The sequence below is a fragment of the Fukomys damarensis genome, unplaced genomic scaffold, assembly GCF_012274545.1.
Source record: "Fukomys damarensis isolate Sample0158 unplaced genomic scaffold, DMR_v1.0_HiC HiC_scaffold_25, whole genome shotgun sequence".
Classification (NCBI taxonomy): domain Eukaryota; kingdom Metazoa; phylum Chordata; class Mammalia; order Rodentia; family Bathyergidae; genus Fukomys; species Fukomys damarensis.
In genome coordinates, this window is record NW_022900937.1 from 17,467,305 (window position 1) to 17,481,100 (window position 13,796).

The window sequence follows — 13,796 nt, forward strand, 5'->3', positions numbered from 1 at the left end:
CCCTCCTGTCCCGTCCTTCCCGTGGCTGACTCTGTAAAGGCCTACTGCTCGAGACACCTGGGTATTTCAGCGGCTCCTGGTATTATCCTAGACTTCTGCACATCCATTTTCCTCTATTTTGAAGCCTATCATTATTTAATTGCCTTCCTTGAATGCCTGTAAACAAGACCTCTGTCATCTGAGGAAAGCTCACGGAAAACAGAACAGCCATAGAATTAAAATGCAAGTAGGAAAATAATTTCTTCTTATGCATCACAGCGCCCCCTGTTGACTAAGGCATGTGATTTTAAAACTCCCAGAAAGCCCAATTCAGCTTCATGAAGGTATAATTGATGTACAATAAATGGCACTATTAACCTGTACAGTTTGATAGTTTTTAATATGCATAGAACTACCACAATCAAGATAACACACATTTACTTCGCAGCCTTTCCATTTCAGGGCCAAACAGTGAGTTCATCCAGTTTAATACCACACAGTAGAAGCTAATTTTCTCAAAAGCATGGCCACAGCCCCCTCAGGGCCCTCGTCTTTGCCTTCTCTGTTGTCAAAGGCAAAGCAGCGAGGTGGATTTGTCTCCCTCCCTCCAGCTACAACATTCCTCCTTCCACTTTGAGCTAACCTCTGTCTCGTGCTCTGCTTCTCCTTGCTTCTGTTCCAGGACCCCCCACCCCGGGTCGCAGAGGCTCCCCATTGTGCTGAATCACCCACATCTTAGCGACTGGCTGCTCTTCAATCTTAGACACAAACACGAATCATTAAATACCTCTCCCTGCCTCGCTGTTCCTTCTGTCAGTCACTGCTGGATTTTACCCCATCGTCTCACGCCTTCTCTTCCTAGCCAAACTTTTAGAAATAGTTGTCCGCATTCGCCCTCTCCACTTCCTGTCTTCCTCCTCACTCTTCAAGCCACACCTGCTGCCACTACACGCATGTACTGTTCTTTTTTCTGGTACTGGGGATTGAACCAACAACTTTGCACTGAGCTAAATAGTCAGTGCCCCCCCAACCTTTGGTTTTGCTGTTGAGACAGGATTTCTCTAAATTGCTAAGTTTCCCAGGCTGGGCTACAACTTGTGATCTTCCTGCTTCAGCCTTCCAGAATTCTGAGACTCCAGGCACAACAGTGCCAGCTACATAAGCTCTTCTTGACTAGATCACTCCCTCCTTGCTTTATTGTGAGGTCTGGCGGACCTGCTTCAGTCCAGGGTCATAGAATGACACTGTTGACTACCCCGTCCTTTAAAAAAATAGCTTCATTGTTTTTACAAGAGTGATTGATATTCTTTTGTTTGATTTATTTATTTGCCATACCAGGTAGGGACCCTTAGGGCACTGTGTCACTTAGTTACTTCCTTTTTTTAATTTTGTGACCCTAAATTGCCCAAGTGGAACTCAAATTTTCAATCCTCCTGCCTCAGCCTCGCTCAGTGCTGAGATTACAGCCATCCTCCACCAAGTCTGGCTAATTGATGCTCCTAAAAAAAAAAAAAAAAGGAAACAGTAAAAGCATTAGGAGACTCCTCCTCTGTCACTCTGTTTCACTGCAAATAGAACCTAACACTGCAAGGACTCTCAGCTGCCGGACAGCTGCCAAGTGCAGCAGCCTATAACATACAGAGCAGACTCAGGAAGTCCCAGGAATTAGTCACTGTCGCTTTCTGATCTTGGAGAAGTCCCTGTGTTTGTAGTCTGTGTTTGCTGGACACACACTCTGTGCTGGCCACTTCACACGTCTCATCTCAGGTAACCCTGACAGCAGCCCTGGGATAGACTCCATGCTCCCACTGCTTAGATGAGGAGACAGAAATCAAGAGGAGATAATAACTCTCAGAGACCACAGTGCTCGGAGTGAGGACAGGGACTTGCATCTGGTCTGTGTGAGCGGAAGTGGGTGCTCTTTCCTCCACATTTTCCTTCAGACAAATGATTTCCAAAGATTTTTCAATATTGGGAGTCATGGGAAAGAAACGGAAGGAAGAGAAAAGAAGAAAATGAAAGAAGAAAAAGGAAAAGGGAAAAAATGAAAAGCAGGAACCAAAAAAGAAAGTGTTGGTTGCTTAAGATACAGACATGGAGTTGTACAAAGAAATATGTGAATGTCAGGCGTGGTAGTGCCTGCACTTGGGAGGCTGAGGCAGGAGGATTGCGATGAGTTCAAGGTCAGCCTGGACTACATAATAAGTTCACAGCCAGCCTGAACTATATAGCAAGACCTTTTTCTCAAAAACAAACAAAACAAGAAATATATGCGTATGTGTGTCTCTCTCTCTCTCTCTCTATATATATATATATATATAGACACATATATATTCCATATACATGTACTTTAAACATTTGAACACAGTTCCTGGAGTTTTGCACACAAGACAGATACACATAAGCTAATTTTAATACAGATATTCCTCATTTAACAACCTACCCATTTAGCAGCTGTTCAGACTCATGACTGAGGCACACTGTTTAGACTTAGTACTGAGGTGTGGTGTCTGGACTTACGAACCTTCTTTTTTGTGTATAGTTCTGTACATCTTGCTAATATAGCATCAATATCTTTTTTGGTACAGTATATCTTGTTTACATAGTACTGTCATTTTTGCTAATTGTACTGTACAGTATGTAGTTTTATGTTGTTATACATTACAGTACCACATGTAAGAGTTATGCATATAAAGGTAAAAGTCATCAAGTTAGGGCTGGGGATTTAGCTCAGTGGTTCTGCTGCCTGCCTCGCAAGTGCAAGGACCTGAGTTTGATCCTTGGCACAAAAAAAAAAAAAAAAAAAAAAAAGTCACCAAGTTAAAGTTTCCCCTGACCATTTTCTTGTTTTGAATATTGCAATGTACGTACTACAATATATACACTTCCTCACCTATTGACTAATTGATTTAACAGTTTGGTCTCAGGAATGTAACTTGGTTGTTAAACAAGGAATGCCTGTAAACTTGAATATTATTAATTTCAAAGAAAAATATAGTTAAAATCACTGGTACTACATTTGATCTTAGCCAAAAGGCCAAGAAGCAATTTATTTTTTTTCCTCATTGAATTTATTGGTACATTTTAGGTACACAGTACAGTACAGTTACATTCATTATTGGGATCTTGTACCTTTGCATGACAGGTCTCATTTTTTTTCCCCTTGTCCCTGCCCTCCATTCACCCCCCTCCCCCCCTTTACAAATACTTCATTTCCATTTTTTCATTTTCTTATATTTTTTCTTTTTAAGAAGCAATTTAAAATCATTGGTAAAAATCTTTTTATTCCTACCTCAAATTGGAAAGTACAGACGTTCTTGAAATCTCATTCTCCTGAACTTTGGTAAAGAAAAATCTTCAGTTATTTTTGGAAAATAGAGAACATCATATCCCATAGAAGACAGTGGTCTCAGTAACTTATTCCTGTTTTAAGGGGGGGTCTTAAAATCACTTAAAAACACATTTTTAAGTCAATTACTGTTGAGATTAGCAGTGATGCTACCTTGACCAGTATTTGCTCTATGTATTAATGGAATTAGGAGCCAAATCTGATCTGGGAGTAGAAAGGAATTATTTTCTGAAATGTTAGGATTGTATCTAGATCATGTGAGTAATATACTGTGTGCAGGATTCAAAATGATGTTTCAAATGTAGGTTGTTTTTGTTTTGTTTTGTTTTTTGAGACAGGGTCTCACCGTGTAGTTCAGGCTGGCCTTGAATTCACTATGTAGTAAAATTAAAATACCAACAAGAACTAGAAGAAAGAGAAGAAAAGTTTAAAAAGAAAAAACTATTTGAAAGAGTTTCTCAGGTTGTGTTTATTGGACTTTAAGAGCTATTGTCAGCCTTTTTGTCTTGATTTGTTTTAACATCTTCAGCTCCCAGATTTATCGTGCAGTTTTCTTAGGTGTCATGTAATTACTGAGAGGTATTATTGTTTCTGTGACAGTTTCATCAAATCACCCAGGGAAATGAATTTGAGCGTGAATGTTTGTGATGAGGGAATGTTTGTGATAAAGAACATGCTGATAATCCAGTTCTCAGAATATTAGTTTCACAACTTGTTTTCAATGGCTGGTCTTTAGGCAGCAATTGGGTTATATATTGATTCAAGTGAAGCTTCATGAGATGATTTGGAGGTCTCTAAAGAATTAAAAAAATGAAACCAACAAACAAAAAATTAAACTGCCAATTCCTTTGTGCTGCCTATTGAAATTCACCCATTAGGCTTGTGCTCAACAACTGAGCTACACCCCAGCCCTTGTTAATTTCTTTAATTCCTCTAGAACTAAAGGTCCTTGGAAATAGGGGTAGAGATGAGAGATGGTTAGTGATTTTGATACAGGAGATGAAAAATGAAATCTATCTCCCAAGCTGTTAAAGGTCTGATATGCTGAGTTTGTGTTCTCTAAAAATTGAATAAACTCTAGGAACAACAGAAGTTAAGAGTAGGAAGGTATTTGTTGATAGGAAAGCTCCTGAGAGACAGGAGGAGTCTTGAATGAGTAGCTGGGAACCTCATTTTATAGGGGAGTTTTTTAGAGCAAAACCCAAGTGGATGTAATGTGGGTTACAGCCATGATCAACCAGTAAGGTTACAAGTATAGTTGCTTAGGTAATAGTGCTCCAATTGGGAAACAAGTCACACAACAAGGGTGCATGGAAAGAACAAAGGACTTCTTCTAGGAAACGATGGGTCCAGAGGTCCTGGTCACCCACTGGGGCGGCTGATGTCTATCTAGACTTCATTAGGTCCAGTGTTTGTTCTTTGAGAAAATATGCTGGTCTCATCATCTTATCTTTATCTTGAGGTCTGGTCTCCAGCATGTGAGTCTCCAGCCACAGCTGTGATGTGTTTCACCTTTGTCCTGACTCTTCGGGGCCAAGTGTTATCTGACTGCCTGTACTATTTCGATCCGACTTAGCTGTCTATAATAATTTGACTGAAGTTTTGTTAAAGTAAAGAATTACTGAAAATGTTTTTTGCTCATTAAGTATTTGTAACCTTCTGCACCATGGATAATTTACACAACCACTTGTATTTGTCAAAATATTTGCCTCTTTTAAAAAAATTAATTCCTTGGCTAGAGATTTAACTCAGTGGTGCTGCTGCCTGCCTCAAAAGCACAAGGTAAAAAAAAAAAAAGCATAAGGTCCTGAGTTTAATCCCGGGTACAAAAATAAAAATAAAAACATAGTCATAATAATTCCTAGTGTATTACCAACTGGTTATACCTACTTTCAGCTACCTGATAATTTACCAATATGATTACTAGTTCCTTTGCTCAGAGTTGCTTTTGACCTCAACTTTTCCCTTTAGCATTCAGTTTCTTTCGTCCTGAGTGAATCTTTTAACAGCTCATTTAGCAAGAGCTTGTAAAAGTGAATTCAGCCTTTGCTTGTCAGGCAATGTCTTGCATGAGGGTGTGAAAGAAACTGATTTTCTAGGCTATCATACTTCACACTTTGGAGATGTTGGTGCAGTCTTCTGGAGTTTATTAAAACTCTGGTACCATGTTTTCCCCAAAATAAGATTTAACTGGAAAACAGTCAGCCTTGAAAACTACAGATCAAACATGCCACCGAAAATGCTATAAAAAATGCTAACTGGGTCTGGCATTTTTAAATTAATTAATTTTATTGTTTCATTTTAGATATACATGATGATAACATTCATCACAGGGAATTTGTACCTGTACATGATATATCTTGATTCTTCTTTTTTTTTTCCTCTTTCTATCTCCTCCCTTCAACCCCTCTTCCTCTCCTTAATATTTATAAAACCTTTATTTTCATTTTTTCCTTCTGTTCTGTTTTTTCTCTTTACCTTTCCTTTCTTTCTCTCTCCCCACTCCCTACTTCTCCTTTCCATTTCCCAAAAGCTATATACATTTTGGTCCTTATTTACACTTTTGGTTTCTCATACCAGAGAAACAATACAATAGTTGAACATGTGTATCCAATTATTTTACTTAAGGGTATGGTCTCAAGGTGCATCCATTTAAGTCTCAACTTTATCCTTCTTCATGACAGAGCAGTACTCCATTGCATAAAAAACTCACATTTTCTTTATCCAGTCACTGGTTGATGGGCATTTGAGCTGTTTCCAAGATTTAACTATTTCCTACTGTGCTGCTGTAAACATGGGTGTGCATATGTCACTATAGTATGATGCTTTTAACTCTTTTGGGAAGATGCAAAGTGGGGGAATATCTGGGTGAAATGGAACCTCTAGTTTTAGTCTTTTGAGGAAATTCCATACTGATTTCCACAGTAGTTGCACCAGTTTATACTCCCACCAATAGTGCAAAAGGGTTCCTTTTTCTCTCCACAGCCCGGCCAGCATTTGTTATTGGTTAATTTCTTGATAATAGCCATTCTTTCTGGATGGAATCATAGCACTGTTTTAGTAATTGTGTCTCTCGAATTTTTTCATCAATTTATTTGCCATTTCTTCTTCATCTGAGAACTGTCTATTCATTTCAGGTGCCCATTCTTGGAGGGAGTCTTTAAATTCAGGGGGCCTAATAATTTTGGTGTCCTTTATATATTCTAGATATTAGTCCTTTGAGAAAGAGCTGGCAAAATTTTTTTCCCACTCTGTGGGTCATCTCTTCACTCTACTGGTGCTTTCTTTTGCTATGCAAAAGCTTCCCCCGCCCCCCCGGTACTGGGGATCAAACAGGACCTTATGCTTGTGAGGCAAGTGTGGTGCCACTGAGCTAAATCCCTAGCGCTGCTAGAGCTTTTTAATAAGACGAGATCCAAATAGATGATTCTTTGTGCTATTTCCTGTGTGATTGGGGTTTTGTTCATAGTCTGCCTACACTTATATCCTCAAGAGTTCTACCTATTCCACCTTCCAGTGGATTTAGGGTTTCTGTTTTAGTATGTAGATCTTTTATCCATTTTGATTTTAGTTTAGTGCATGGTGGGAGATATGGATCTAGTTTTAGTCTTTGACATGTGGAAAGCCAGTTTTTCCAACACCATTTATTGAAGAGGCTATCTTTCTTCTAGTGAAGGTGTTTGACCCCTTTGTCAAAGATAAGGTGACAGAGTGTGTTGGGTGTTACTTTCACATCTTCTGTCTGTTCCATTGGTAGATCCTTGGGTCTGCCCACCCATTACCATGTGGTTTTTATCACTGTAGCTTTGTAGTATAATTTCAAGTCAGGGATTGTGATGCCCCCCTGCCTTGCTTTATTGACAAGGATTGTTTTTGCTATTCTAGGTCTCTTCTGTTTTCAATTGAATTTTAGGATTATTTTCTCTAATTCTGTGAGTTACGCTATTGGTATTTTGATCAGGGATTTCATTAAATCTGTACAACAATTTTGGGACCATGACCATTTTCACTATATTGATTCTTCCTACCCAAGAACAAGGGATGTCTTTCCATTTTCTGATACCCTCTTCAATCTCCTTTTTCAGGGTACTATAGTTTTCAATGTAAAGGTCTTTTACTTCCTTCATTAGATTCATTTCCTTTCTTTTTAATTAAGTTTATTGATACATTTTAGGTATACAATATGAAGACGTTCATCATTGGGAATCTGTACCTTTACATGGTATATCTTGGTTCTTATTTTTTTCCCCCGTTCCCCTGCCCTCCTGTGAACCCCTCTATATCTCCCTCTTTTTTTGGATGCTGTTGTGAAACGTAGGGTTTCCCTAATTTCTCTCTCAGTGAGTTTGTTATTTGTGTACAGGAAGGCTATTGATTGTTGAGTGTTTCTTTTGTATCCAGCTATGCCACTGAATTTGGTTATTAAATCTAGGAGTCTTTTGGTGGAAATTTTGGGATCTTTTATGTAAAGTATGTCATCTGCAAATAACTTCTTCCTTTCCTATTTTCATTTCTTTCTCTTGTCTAATTGCTGTGGCTAATGTTTTCAAAACTCTATTGAATAAAAGCAGTGATAGTGGATATCTTTGCCTTGTTCCTGATTTTACAGTGAAAGCTTACAGTTTTTGACCATTTAATATGATGTTGGCTGTTGGTTTGTCATAGATGGCTTTTATCAGATTGAGGTAAAGAGCATGTATTCTCATTTTCTGTGGGGTTTTTTATCGTGAATAGGTGTTGGACTTTGTCAAATGCCTTTTCTGTGTCTGTTGAGATGATCATGTGTTTTTTTGTCCTTAGCGCTGTTAATATGGTTATTGCATTTATTGATTTGCATATATTGAACTATCCCTGCATCCCTGGGATGAATCCTACTTGGTCATGGTGTATAATCTTCTTGATAATATGCTTCATTCTATTTGGGGCTGGAATTTTTGATCTCCAGTTTTCAAGGCTAATTATTTTCCAGCTAAGCCTTATTTTCAGATAAAGAGGTAGTAGTTACACCCTGTACCTTTATTATCTCTCTGGTAGTTTTAAGATTCTTCTCTTTGATATTCTACAACTTTACTGAGTTTAGATGAGAGTGTTGCTCTTTTTTCTATTGAGTGGATAAATTTAAAATTAAATCTCTAACATTTCACTCATTATTTACCCAAATATCGCTTCTCTCCATTTTGTTTATTTGTAATTCCTACTGGAGATATGTGGCAGTATCTTCTCATTTTATCCTTCATGTTCCTGATTGATTCATTGATTGATTTTTAGAGAAGGGTCTTACTGTGTTGCTTGGGCTGATCTTCAACTCTTGGGTTCAAGTGATCTTGCTTTGGCCTCCAGAGTATGTGGGATTATAGGTGTACACACTGTTTCTGGCAATCTGACTTAGAAAAAAAAACATTTTTAATCTTTTATATATTTGCACAGTATTTTGCATGGATCTCCTCCACCCTTGTTTATTTAAGATACTGCCTCACTAAATTGTTTGGCCAGCCTCAAACTCAAAATCTTCCTTCCTCAGCCTCCCCAGTTCTGGGATTACAGGCATGCACCATCATACCTGGCTCATTTTGCATGATTTCTTTATATCTAGCTTCACATCCATTAACTTCTCTTTAACTATTAATGTAAAGTCTTATTTGTTCACGAAATGTTTTCTGCAGTGAATGTATTTTTTGTTCCTAAGGTTTCTAATTGGTGTTTTTACTATATTGGTACCTAAAAGTATGTAATGTATTAATTTTTGCCCTAACATTATCTGTTTATTGAATATTTTAAAGAAACATTTAAAAATCTCTTTAGGGGCCGGGGATTTAGCTCAGTGGTTCCAGCACCTGCCTCCCAAGCACAAGGGCCTGAGTTCGATCCCCAGTACCCCCTCAAAAAAATCTCTTTAGATTGCTCTATTATCTTGAATTCTAGGGACACATGTTTTCCTGTTTGTTTTAGCTTTGTGCTTACCATTTCTCAGTGATTTGTTTCCTCATGAAGTTTGTAACCTTTTTGCTTTGTGCTTCTCTGCAGCCATTCTATTTCCATGTGCTGTGCATTTTTAAGAAGTTTTTAATAGGTCAGATTCATGATTTGCTTCTGCTGAAGCCCTGCAACTCTACTAATTATGGAAGAATTTTCATGTTGAAACTCAAGTTCAAGATTTCTGCATCAGATGCAAAGTGTGTGTGTGTGTGTGTGTGTGTGTGTGTGTGTGTTGCACTTGGTGTCTGCTGAAGGATATGTGAATAAATTAGTCCTTTATTTTATTTAACAGGATGTAGGCACAGAACTAGTAGAATGGAGCTCATGGTTTTCAAATCTGTCTCATTTTTCACAAAGCTGTTTTCAGTTCCTTATTTCAATTTTATTTCAAAGTGATAAAAATTGAGCACTTGCTTCCATTTCTTTATGCTGTAAAAAGTAGAGTTTGTTGTTTTAAATTGCATCAGTGGCTCAATACCTGGGTGATTTTCTTCCGCCTTCTCTGTGAGCTGGTGTTACTTCCTCCTCCAGAATGGAAGGCGATGAGGCTTAAAGAATAGACTACTTGTCTATCGCACACAGCCCTGATTGGAACGCATGATGAATTATTCTTGTGAAATTATACTGCTTCCCTGCTCCCTGGCAATTGGAAACTATTGATTCCTGTTCTGTCTCGGAGATACTGCTTCTTTCTGCTCAGGGTGAGTTGTAGGGTTTAGTTGGGTTTGCATTCTCTGCCAACAATTTTAAATTCTGGGATGCATGGCAGCCTACCTTAGCTCTGGCAGATGGGTTTTTATATGGAGCTACATTTTTCCACCTCTTTCTCGCCAGTGCTGCCATGTTAGATGAAACTTCCCAGAGAAATGGTCTCTCTGTTATCTAAAAATACATTCCAGATGTGCCGTGCCACAATAACACACATGTGACCCTTGAGCCTTATGTTCTTTTGGAATTGAAATGTGTTGTAGGTACAAAATACCCATTTAGTGTGAAAAAATTGTAATACGTTATTATATTGATTACATGTTAAAATTATAATATTGTAGAATTATAAATTATATTATTAATTTGAAAAAAATTCTTTTTTAACATTTATTTATTTATTTATTTTGAGACAGAGTCTTGCTGTGTGGGCCATGCCGGCCTTGAACTTGTTATATAGCCCAGGCTAGCCTTGATTCCCAGCAATCCTCCTGCCTCAGCCTCCTCAGGGCTAGGATTATAGGTGTGTGCCATCACACCTGGCCTTCTTTTTTTTTTTTTTTTTTTCATTGCTTCAAGAAAATTTTAAATTACCTTTGCGGCCCAAATTATATTTCCACAGGAAAGTGCTGCTATAGATCCTATTAACAGCAACACCCATAAAGACTCTAAAAAGAACTTTTTGTGTGATTTTCTTCTACTATATCTCCATTCATTGTTTTTTAATGATGTGACTTTTTTGGATGCTGTCCTGTTAACAGTGCAAGCAAATGCAAGGAGAGTTGTATCTTACCTGGGCGAGGTTCAAAGGTGAGGATAAAAGGTTAGAAACTGCATATGATAGGAGTTACCCTTGAAAATCCCCTAGGGAGTCCTCAAGATGTTGCCATCTTTTCTTACTTTGCTCTCCCCTCGTAGGAAGGCTAATCTTGGTTTCTTCATTGAGATCACATAAAGTAGTTGGCCTGTGTTTTTCTCCGCATTCTAGCAAAATGCGCATTTTAAATCTGAATCACTTGAGCCTGGAGGTCCTCCCAGTCTAGGAGAAGCAGAAGCTAGGGGGCCCTGCATTTCCATTTTTTTGTTCAGCAAGTGCCACAGAGGAGGTGACCTGCCTGCTATGCTTCTCTCTTCTTCTCTCACCTTCCATTCACCTTTCTGTTTCTGTCTTTTTGTGATTGCTGACTTCTGGTAGTTTAATTTGCACACCTGAGCATGTAACAATCTCTCTCTTCTCCAGCTCCAATTATGTGGCTCTATGATTCTAAAGGCATAAATAAGTCACAAATGAAGTTGCACAGCAGTGTGAATGTACTTAATGCCACTAAACTGTACATTTAAACCCGATTAAAATGGTCAATTTTATGTTAGATGTATTTTTACTACAGTTTTTTAATGCCACGATGAAGCATTAAAAATTTTGGACTTTGGAGTCAGACACAGTTGCTGGGTAGAAATTTCTCAGATTGGGTTCTCCAAGGTGTAGTCTCAATCTGAGCTTACCATGTGGGATGTTTCTTTTTAAAAAGCCACTTAGAGTCAATACCTGTGGAAGGCAGAAGCAGGAGGAGATGGGGAAAGGTTAAGCCATTCACAAAACAGCTCTCCAACAGCCTCCTTCTTCCTCACAGGGATCTCTGGAGCTACAATGGCTCAACAGTTGTCCCAGTGTTGAGGTGAAGTGGTCGGGCCTGTATACCCCAACTTCAGTAAGGAATCTCTTTTCATGAGCTGTAAATCTTAAGCAAAATAATAGGATGGGAAAAAAGGAGGGGGTGTTGACATTCACTCTTTCCAGACTATAGGATGAAGTCATCCCCACTTCCAGCTTGCTTCCTTTAGCTCCACATTTGTTCTGTAAGCTGTTTCCTATGCTTGGAACTCCTCACTTTTTAAGCTGAACTCAGCCAGCTTCTGTTGCTTACAACCAGAACAGCCCTAGCTGATGCTCTAAGCTTAGCTCTGCCACATTTAAGTGTTTGGTCTTGAGTAAGGCTCTCTGAGACATAGTGCAAATTTAGATTAAAATAAAAATCTACCTTGCAGGGTAGAGCCAGAGTAATAGTTTTGCACATGCCCGGAATTGTACATAATGGTCGAAAGGGGTTACAAAACCAATAAAGATGGTCCTTGGCCCCCGTTTACCCTGGGAAACTGTTCTATTAGAGCAACAGCTGCCTATTATGGTAAATGTGGCTCTAAAGAGGATTTCCTGCTTGCCAAATGTGTATTTGGAGATGAGCTTCAATCTCACACCCTCTACATTGATCTTCCCTGATGGGCAACATCATTCATGATCCTGCAACCTAAAATAATGGATAAGGGACAATAAACTCTTTCCCTGGAAATCTCTGATCAGACAGAAAGTTTAAAATATATCCAAGGAGATTTACAGTGATATCCTTTAAAATTTCTAACAGCAGAGAGAATGTTTAATAAGTGTCTTGGGATTTAGGTCTCTTAAATAAAATTTATTTTATGTCTAGAGACACTGTGATTCAATCAATGCTATATTACTATGCATATAACATGTGAGATCTTAATTGGGCTCTACTGTGCTTTACCACAAAAAGGAAAATGGAAAAAATTTAAAATTGATAATAAATCCCTCTAGATGCAGTAGCTCTTACATGCTCCTCCACTGCCCCCCATCAACCGTTGCTGTCAACATCAGAATACTTACAAATTTTTAATTGAATTATTTATGCCTCTGTCTTCCTTTGATTGCAAGTGAAAAAAGCTGAATGGGGAATTTCATGGTGACTACTGAAATATTTACAGGTAGAAGGATATGATGTCTGGGATTTAATTCAAAATATGAGGGTGTGGGGCAAGTAGCTAGTGATGTGGGTCAATGTTTTGAGAGGCTGGATAATGATACTTGGGGTTCATTATTTTATTCTGTTTACTTTGTGTATTTTTTGCCACAATAAAATATTTTTTAAAACACTGGATAATGCCAGGCACAATGGTGTTTGCCTGCAATCCCAGCTGTGCTGGGAGGCTGAGGCAGGGAGACTGCACATTTGAGGCCAAACAGGTTTAGTTAGTGAGACTCTGTCTCAAAATGAATGTGCAAAAAGGCTGGGAATGAAGTTCAGCGGTAGCATGCACAGTGCTTTGGGTTCTGTTCTCAGTACTGCAAAAACAAACCAAAACAAATACATATGATTACAACTACTTGAAAGAGATATGTGTGAAGCAAAAACTGAGAACACAGAAAAATAAAGTTATGTTAACTCAGAATAATTGTAGTGAATGAATTATTTTAAAAATTCATTCTATTTAATATATTCTATCTTTCAATAAATAAAAATTCAGAGAGGGGGGGAAAGTGCCCTCTTTCCTTCCCACCCTTCTCTCTCTCAAATTAAGGACCCACAATTTGCTTTAACTTGAGAGATCGTTTGCTAAATTTCTAAGAACTTTACATCCTGGTTAATGTCAATTGGGCAGCTTGAAATTGACTGTGCTAGGAATACACATGCCTTGGAAATCAACAAGTAATGCAAAACAGTACTCTCAAGATCTGGCTGCTTAGCATTTAACAGCACACCATTGGTAGGAACCATGTCCTTTACTTTTCTGCCCCAAATTATCTAAAGTCCCCAAATCAATACCCAGGTACTTATTAATTTGCTTTATTTTGTTAGGTTGTGCTTTATTAAGATTATAAGAAGCCTGCCTGGCAAGCGCAAAGTCCTGAGTTTGATCCTCAGTACCCTGCTTCGAAAGCACAGGGTTGTGAGTTTGATCCCCACTACCAAAAAAACAAAACGAAAAAGAA

At 38.4% G+C, this 13,796-nt stretch overlaps 1 pseudogene; it reads right to left on the reverse strand.

The window, feature by feature from the left end:
* Positions 1–2,896: 2,896 nt before the first annotated feature.
* Positions 2,897–3,028, reverse strand: LOC117283382 (annotated as a pseudogene).
* Between the last annotated feature and the right edge of the window lie 10,768 nt (positions 3,029–13,796).